This window comes from Bos mutus, chromosome 28 (genome assembly GCF_027580195.1).
Source record: "Bos mutus isolate GX-2022 chromosome 28, NWIPB_WYAK_1.1, whole genome shotgun sequence".
Lineage (NCBI taxonomy): Eukaryota > Metazoa > Chordata > Mammalia > Artiodactyla > Bovidae > Bos > Bos mutus.
The window spans coordinates 30530587-30540468 of record NC_091644.1 but is presented as its reverse complement, the minus strand read 5'-3'; the positions used below and the strand labels follow the sequence as shown (position 1 = coordinate 30540468).

The 9882-nt window shown below is 39.3% G+C and overlaps 1 non-coding gene across 1 annotated transcript; it reads left to right on the top strand.

Annotated features, from left to right (window-relative positions):
• Window positions 1–6681: 6681 nt before the first annotated feature.
• Window positions 6682–6753, top strand: TRNAC-ACA (transfer RNA cysteine (anticodon ACA)). The gene has a single exon. It is a non-coding gene; the product is annotated as a tRNA-Cys (tRNA).
• The last annotated feature ends 3129 nt before the right edge of the window (window positions 6754–9882 follow it).

The window sequence follows — 9882 nt, the reverse complement described above, 5'->3', positions numbered from 1 at the left end:
CCAGAGAGCCAACTGTGATATTTGGGCATATTTTTTAAAGATTTGGAAGCCAAAAAATATTGAGAGGCCAAAACTTGAGTGTTATGTGTTGTTCAAGGCTAAGTTCATGTAAAATGTGACCTCATTAACTCTCTTTATCACTCATTTGGCACAGAATAGAAGGCCTTCATTATTCTAACTGCCCAATCTCCTTAGGTGTACTAGAAGCTTTCTTAAATCTTTTATCTTTCTTCCTCCTACTATCTGTTTCCAGCTCCCTCACTTCCAGGATATATTACAATGCTCTGTCTAGGCACAGTGTTTTGTTCAAAAACTATCCAATCTGTTATAGACAATTACCTCTTTGAAGTTCTACAATACTCAAAGCAAATGCTATTTATGTTATAGTATAATGTGGTGGTGGTGGTTTAGTCACTAAGTGGTGTCTGACTCTTGCATCTCCATGGACTGTAGTCTGCCAGGCTCCTCTGTCCATGGGATTATCCAGGCAAGAATATTAGAGTGGGTTGCCATTTCCTTCTCCAGGATCAGTTCGATTCAGTTCAGTTGCTCAGTCGTGTCCAACTCTCTGCAACCCCATGGACTGCAGCACTCCTGGCTTCCCTTTCCTTCACCATTTCCCAGAGCTTGCTCAAACTCATGCCCATCAAGTGGGTGATGCCATCCAACCATCTCATGCTCTGTCGTCCCCTTCTCCTCCCACCTTCAATCTTTCCCAGCATCAGGTCTTTTCCCATGAGTCAGTTCTTCACATCAGGTGGCCAAAGTATTGGAATTTCAGTTTCAGCATCAGTCGTTCCGATGAATATTCAGGACTGATTTCCTTTAGGATGCACTTGCTGGATCTTGCAGTCCAAGGGACTCTCAAGAATCTTATCCAACACCACAGTTCAAAAGCAACAGTTCTTCAGCACTCAGCTTTCTTTATGGTCCAACTCTCACATCCATACATGACTACTGGAAAAAACATAGCTTTGACTAATTCTCCAGGATAGTATAATGAAATTTCCTTATAAATATTTTAATTTATGGGACTCTGAGAGTGAAAAAAGTTGGCTTAAAGCTCAATATTCAGAAAACGAAGATCATGGCATCTGGTCCCATCACTTCATGGGAAATAGATGGGGAAACAGTGGAAACAGTGTCAGTCTTTATTTTTCGGGGCTCCAAAATCACTGCAGATGGTGACTTCAGCCATGAAATTAAAAGACACTTACTCCTTGGAAGAAAAGTTATGACCAACCTAGATAGCATATATTGAAAAGCAGAGACATGACTTTGCCAACAAAGGTTCGTCTAGTCAAGGCTATGGTTTTTCCTGTGGTCATGTATGGATGTGAGAGTTGGACTGTGAAGAAGGCTGAGCACCGAAGAATTGATGCTTTTGAACTGTGGTGTTGGAGAAGACTCTTGAGAGTCCCTTGGACTGCAAGGAGATCCAACCAGTCCATTCTGAAGATCAGCCCTGGGATTTCTTTGGAGGGAATGATGCTAAAGCTGAAACTCCAGTACTTTGGCCACCTTATGCGAAGAGTTGACTCATTGGAAAAGACTCTGATACTGGGAGGGGTTGGGGGCAGGAGGAGAAGAGGATGACAGAGGATGAGATGGCTGGATGGCATCACTGACTCGATGGACGTGAGTCTGAGTGAACTCCAGGAGTTGGTGATGGAGAGGGAGGCCTGGCGTGCTGCGATTCATGGGGTCGCAAAGAGTCGGACATGACTGAGTGACTGAACTGAACTGAATATCCTAATTTGGAAGAATATTTCTAACTACTACCCAGGATCAGTTCCCCTGATTTCTTACCTTTTTTTGTATAAAAAATTAAGTCACTGAAAATCTAAGACTTCTTTTCCTTAATAATGATAATTATCTTACACTGTTTCTAGTTCCTTTAGGACACAGCCAGTGTGAAATTAATTTTTTGTGAATGGAAATACAAGTTTTATCTCAAATTAAAATTTCCCCAAGACTTTGTTTAACAGATCTCCAAAGAAAAACAAGTCAACAAGGTTATATGTAGCAAAATGGAGTAATGGCATTTTAATTCACATAGGTAGGCTCCAAATAAAATAAAAATCATTTGGTAGTGATTTATACATGGAATTCAAAGTATTAGGGCTAAGTAGAAGAGGATGCTCATCATTAGTCTTTTAAATGCTATTTAAACCAATGAAGCACTTAAAGGTGGTATATCATGTTCACAGCAGAATATTTTCATTCAAATAATCTTATTCAATAAAACAGGTACAAATACATTAGAACGTTATTTAAGTACGAAATTATGCCTTTTGGCGGAGAAGGCAATGGCACCCGACTCCAGTACTCTTGCCTGGAAAATCCCATGGACGAAGGAGCCTGGTGGGCTGCAGTCCATGGGGTTGCTAGGCGTCGGACACGACTGAGCGACTTCACTTTCACTTTTCACTTTCATGCATTGGAGAAGGAAATGGCAACCCACTCCAGTGTTCTTGCCTGGAGAATCCCAGGGACGCGTGAGCCTGGTGGGCTGCTGTCATGCGGTCGCACAGAGTCGGACACTGAAGCGACTTAGCAGCAGCAGCAGCAGCATGCCTTTTGGAGTCCAACTCCAAAAGTCAAATTGTTACATACTTTTAATAGATTTTTTATCTGTTTCTGTTATCTAGGTCACATGAAGGGAATCCAGTTACTATGTTCTATGGACTTAAATATCTTGATTAAAATATTATTGAACTTATGGTTACTACAAAGCTACAGTAATCAAAATAGTATGGAACTGGCACAAAAACAGACACCAAGTTCAATGGCACAGGACAGAAAGCTCAGGAATAAACAAATGAACCTCTGGTTAATTTATCTTTGGCAAAAGAGGCAAGAATATACAATGGAGTAAAAGTCTCTTCAATAAGTGGTGCTTGGAAAACTGGTCATCTACACATAAAAGAATTAAACTAGAACATTATCTAACACCATACACAAAAATAAACTCAAAATGGATTAAATTTAAGATCAGATGCTATAAAACCCTTAGAGAAAAACATAAGCAGAATGCTCTTTGACATAAATTACAACAGTATCTTTTTTGACCCACTTCCTAGAGTAATGAAAATAAAAACAAAAAAAACACAAATGAGACCTAATATAAAAGCTTTTAACAGCAAAGGAAACCATGAACAACAAAACCAAATGGCAACCCACAGAATGAGAGAAAATATTTGCAAACAAATTGATCAACAAAGGATTAATCTCCAAAATATACAAATAGCTAAAGTCAGTCAGTCAGTTCAGTCGCTCAGTCGTGTCCGACTCTTTGCGACCCCATGAATCGCAGCACACTAGGCCTCCCTGTCCATCACCAACTCCCCGAGTTCACTCAGACTCACATCCATCGAGTCAGTGATGCCATCCAGCCATCTCATCCTCTGCCGTCCCCTTCTTCTCCTGCCCCCAATCCCTCCCAGCATCAGAGTCTTTTCCAATGAGTCAATTCTTAGCATGAGGTGGCCAAAGTTCTGGAGTTTCAGCTTTAGCATCATTCCCTCCAAAGAAATCCCAGGGCTGATCTCCTTCAGAATGGACTGGTTGGATCTCCTTGCAGTCCAAGGGACTCTCAAGAGTCTTCTCCAACATCACAGTTCAAAAGCATCAATTCTTCGGCGCTCAGCCTTCTTCACAGTCCAACTCACATCCATACATGACCACAGGAAAAACCATAGCCTTGACCAGACGAACCTTTGTTGGCAAAGTCATGTCTCTGCTTTTCAATATGCTATCTAGGTTGGACATAACTTTTCTTCCAAGGAGTAAGTGTCTTTTAATTTCATGGCTGCAGTCACCATCTGCAGTGATTTTGGAGCCCCCAAAACTAAAGTCTGACACTGTTTCCACTGTTTCCCCATCTATTTCCCATTAAGTGATGGGACCAGATGCCATGATCTTCATTTTCTGAATGTTGAGCTTTAAGCCAACTTTTTCACTCTCCACTTTCACTTTCATCAAGAGGCTTTTGAGTTCCTCTTCACTTTCTGCCATAAGGGTGGAGTCATCTGCATATCTGAGGTTATTGATATTTCTCCCGGCAATCCTGATTCCAGCTTGTGCTTCTTCCAGTCCAGCGTTTCTCATGATGTACTCTGCATATAAATTAAATAAGCAGGGTGACAATATACAGCCTTGACGTACTCCTTTTCCTGTTTGGAACCAGTCTGTTGTTCCATGTCCAGTTCTAACTGTTGCTGCCTGACCTGCATACAAATTTCTCAAGAGGCATATCAGGTGGTCTGGTATTCCCATCTCTTTCAGAATTTTCCACAGTTTATATTGAGCTCAAGTAGCTCAATATAAAAAAGATAACCCAATCAAAAAATGGGAAGATCTAAATACACATTTTTCCAAATAAGACAGACAGATAGATGGCCAAAAAGCACATGAGAAGAGAAGAAGCTCAATATTGTTCATTATTAGAGAACTGCAATCAAAACTACCATACTACTACACTTTACACCTGTCAGAATGGTCATCATCAAAAAGTCCACAAACAATAAATCCCCTGCTACAATGTTGATGGGGATATAACTTGGAACAGGCACTATGGAGACTGTATGGAGTTTCCTTAAAAAACTAAAAATAAATCCATTTGATCCAGCAATCCCATTCCTGAGCATGTATCCACAGAAAACTATGATCTGAAAAGATACATGCACCCCAATGTTCACATAAGAATTATTTACAATAGCGAAGACATGGAAGCAACCTATATATCCATCGACAGATGAACAGATAAAGATGTGGTACATATTAATCAGCAATTTAAAAAAATAAAATAATGCCATTTCAGCAACATAGATGGACCTAGAGATTATCATAATGAGTGAAGTAAGTCAGAAAAAGACATCACTTCCATACGGAATATAATTTTTTAAATGATAAGGGTGAACTTCTTTGCAAAACAGAAATAGACTCACAGACATAGAGGGTGGGTGTGTGGTTGCCAAGGGGGAAAAGTAGGGGAGAGGGATGAATTGCGAGGTGGGGATTGGCATATACACACTACTATGTGTAAAAATAGATAATCAACAAGGACCTACCGTACAGCACAGGGAACTATACTCACTACTCTGTAGTAACTATATGAGAAAACAATCTGAAAAGGAATTAGGTAACTAAACCACTTGGCTGTTCACCTGAAACTAACACATTATGAACCAACTATGCATGCATGCATGCTAAGTCGCCTCAGTCGTGTCCGACTCTTTGCTGCCCTATGGACTGTAGCCTGTTAGGCTCCTCTGTCCATGGGATACTCCAGGAAAGAATACTGGAGTGGGCTGCCACGCCCACCTCCAAGGGATCTTCCTGACCCAGGGATCAAACTCGCATCTCTTACAACTCCTGCATTGGCAAGCAGGTTCTTTATTACTAGTGCCACCTGGGAAGCCCTGAATCAACTATACTTCAATATAAAATTCAAAACTGTTTTTAAAAAGAAAAGGACCTTTGTTGGCAAAGTAATGTCTCTGCTTTTTAATATGCTGTTTGGGTTGGTCATAGTTTTCTTCCAAGGAGCAAATGCCTTTTAATTTCATGGCTGCAATTACCATCTGCAGTGAATTTTGGAGCCCCAGAAAATAAAGTCTTTCACTATTTCCATTGCTTCCCTATCAATTTGCCATGATGTGATGTGACTGGATGCTATGATCTTAGTTTTCTGAATGTAGAGTTTTAAGCCAACTTTTTCACTCTCCTCTTTCACTTTCATAAAAAAGGCTCTAGTTCTTCACTTTCTGCTGTAAGGGTGGTGTCATCTGCATATCTGAGGTTATTGATATTTCTCCTGGCAACCTTGATTCCAGCTTGTCCTTCATCTAGCCTGGCATTTCGCATGACGTACTCTACATATAAGTTAAACAAGCAGGGTGACAATATACAGCCTTGGTGTACTCCTTTCCCGATTTGTAACCAGTCTGTTGTTCCATGTCCAGTTCAACCTGTTGCTTCTTGACCTGCATACAGATTTCTCAGGAGGCAGGTCAGGTGGTCTTGTATTCCCATCTCTTTAAGAATTTTCCAGTTTGTTGTGATCTACACAAAGGCTTTGGCATAGTCAATAAAGCAGAAGTAGACGTTTTTCTGGAACTGTCTTGCTTTTTCAATGATCCAACAGATGTTGGCAATTTGATCTCTGGTCCTCTGCCTTTTCTAAATCCAGCTTGAATATCTGGAAGATTTGTGTTAATGTTCCCATAATGATGTAATTTGCTCCAAAAGATTCAGTTACTTACCATTGTGAATTGTACAATTTGTCATTATAAACTCATCTTCTTTGTGCCATTAAATACTTTCACCCATAAATGGAGGGCTGCCTGATGTTAGTCATGTGATGTCTGCATTCCTTTGTTATTGTAGTTGCCCAATATATCTTCGCCAAAAATATAATTTTCAATCTTGCTGAGTCGCTTTGTTAAGATGTATGGAAGAAAAACTAGCATTGCTGCAGTAATTATATAGGGTCAAATAACTGAAAGAATGCATGGATTTCTCAAGTTGTACTCAGGAAAGGTTTCAATGAAGTTAAGAGATTACAGTACAGCAGTAGATATAAAGCCCAGGCAAACATCAGAGAGTAACAAGTTTCAGGCACAGACTCTAGTGTCCTTTCTCAGTTTCACAGGATAGGTTTTGTCTTCAGGTCCAACTTCCCTGGTGGCTCAGAGGTTAAAGCGTCTGCCTACAATGCAGGAGACCTGGGTTTGATCCCTAGGTAGGGAAGATCCTGGAGAAGGAAATGGAAATCCACTCCAGTATTCTTGCCTGGAGAATCCCATGGACAGAAGAGCCTGGTGGGCTACAGTCCATGGGATCACAAAGAGTCGGACACGACTGAGCGGCTTCACTTTCACTTTCCAGAACCACTTAAGATACTTGCAAGATAGTTGGTCTCAGAAGAACCACTTACTCAAAGAGGAGTCTTCTGTACGTCTCTGGTCACATAGCCAAAAACCAGGACACTGACAAGTCTCAACAGTAGAACAAAGAAAATAGAATACAGGACGCTGCACTTAATGTTTAGCCAAGGATCTGCATCATGATTCCAGGCATACCCAGAGATGAGCACAGCTGAGATTAACTCAGTACTGACCCAGCCTCTGCCTCAATCCTTGATGCTTGGTTAAGTCTTCTTAATTATAAACTGCTTGTCATTTCTTCTGCATCTTTGATACAACTTATAAAATAGAAAAAGCAGAAGGATAAACATTGAGTGACGTTTAGGACAGCTTTAAAGAAATAGTTTAGTTTAGCAAGTATTCTAACAAATTTTTTTAATTGAAGTATCTTGTGCTAGTTGTGTTAGTTACAATGTTGTGTTAGTTGTGTTAGTTTTATATATATATATATATATATATATATATATATATATATGGGTTGCTGCTGCTGCTGCTAAGTCACTTCAGTCCTGTCCGACTCTGTGCGACCCCAAAGACGGCAGCCCACCAGGCTCCCCCGTCCCTGGGATTCTCCAGGCAAGAACACTGGAGTGGGTTGCCATTTCCTTCTCCAATGCATAAAAGTGAAAAGTGAAAGTGAAGTCGCTCAGTCGTGTCTGACTCTTAGTGACCCCATGTACTGCGGCCCACCAGGGTCCTCCGTCCATGGGATTTTCCAGGCAAGAGTACTGGAGTTGGGTGCCATTGCCTTCTCCATATATAGGTTAATATATATACATTCTTTTGCATCTTCTTTTCCACATGGTTTATTACAGGATAGTGAATATAATTTCCTGTGCTATACAGTAGGACCTTGTTTTTATCTATTTTATATACAGTAACACAAACTTATTCTTAATAGTGCATAGGCTGGGCAACTCTCATATATCCCTCTACTACTGAATTTGAACTTCATGAAAGTATCAACAGCTTGATTCAAAATAATAATTAACTGATTATTAACAAAATCTCATTCTTTCTCTGCCTATTTGGTTTCCATCAGAAGAATATCTTATGGGAAACTTATTCTTCCAATTTGATTGATCATCAGCTTCATTATCCGCATAGGTTAGAATTAAACTTTTTCTAATATTAATAATGTGACGTGTACTGTGCTTTGGTTTTCAGTTGCCAGATAATTTTTCTGTTCCTTCACAATCCATCTTTCTGAATTACTTTGTTTAGGAGTGTGGAAGCAAAATGGACACATTGCCCTCTGTCATTAAAAGTAAGTACGTACATTATGACCATCTTCAGAATGGAAGAAAGAACACTCTGCACTGAGATAAACTGAAAATAACAGGTCAGTTTGTTAAGTTCTGCTCCCTAAAATAAATAAAACATTGAGCATTTCCTGTTAAAGGAAACAATTTTATTCCTGGTGTTTATAACACTAACATCTGAAGATAGGCCCAGGCCCTTGTGGTGATAATTGTGAGAAATTTCTAGTTTTATCAACATATGCAGTCCACTATTAATTAGCAGTCACTAACATCTTTCATTTTCTCCCTTCAATGAATATTATATTTTTATTTGGTACGAAAATCTTTCTGATGTCCAACTCCCTTGCACCTCTTTGAAAGTAACATTCTTCTTGTTTCTAAAATGCTGTTGATGCTGATGTTTTTTGTTCAAATGGTTAAAAGAACCAAGAAGGCAGGGCAGCTGGCTAGAGCAACAGGAAATTTTACTGTTAGCAAGTCTTCCCAGCATGAAGGCTGCCAGCTTCTTGATAGAAGTGATCTGGATCTCCACGTTTCACTACAAATGAAAGTTCTTGGGGATTTGTCTCCTGCTGCCTTTTAGAATCTTCTCATTTCCTTACTCCCTATGGATATTCCTTAGTTACAGACTCATAGTTTTTGTCTGTTGCTTTGTTTATATTTTAGCTTAGGCTTTCATTTTTTTCCCTGGGTGCTTTATTTTTGTCTTTTCCATTTCTTTACATACAAGTATTCACTGAAAAACAACTGTAATGTCAAGAATAGCTAACCAATTCTCCAGTTAGACACAGTTACACACAGTTCAGGGTATATCTATATACTGATCACTACATACACACACACATTGTACACAGACACACACAGTCATGGACACTTAAAAACAATAAGCAAACTTCTACTTCCTAACAAATCATGGACAGCTTTCCCCTTTGGTGCTTACAGATATATCTCATTCTCTTTAATAACCTCTTGGAATGGGGCACTTTACTCAGAGTCTCCTTGACTTTATTTTTTGTTGTTGTTTTTGATAAAATAAATCATTTTCAAAACTATATAGCTATCATGAACCCTTATGAACCAGATAGCATTGTTTCAAAATATACAAATAATGTTAGTAGTGGGAAAAGAATACGAACAACATCAATAATCAGGGTTACTCTGATATCAATATCTGTACATCTTTTTAGCAGCACTCAAGGAAACATTATCAGAATTACCAAAATAGATCTTAAAGAAAAGTAAATAAATTTTCCAAAAAAGAAACTCCAATATACGATCACCACTACCAAAATATCCCTACGATCTGGTGGTGTGTTGCAGAACTCTTTTTGGAAAAAGTTCTTGACTTTGGAGCCTGTCTTTGCCACACATATTGTTTCAATTCCCTCGTGCTCTGAAGTAGTGGGATTCAGTTAGCTCACCACTGCTCCTTTCTCACTGCAACCCAGGGCCTTGAAAACCACTGCAGAGACAGAACCAGGGGTGGGCTGGACTTAACTCGAACTACATCATGAAAGCCAACTGTTAAAATTTCAGGAATTTTGGAAGGTGATTGTTAAACTCAGTCATTTTTAAAAATTAAATTATACAAACTTACAGAAACATGCTACATCAAAAAACAAGGGTGACAGATACTAAAAGATTATCTCTTCTGAATCTTTCATTTTACTATTATGTCTGCTACCAAGTTA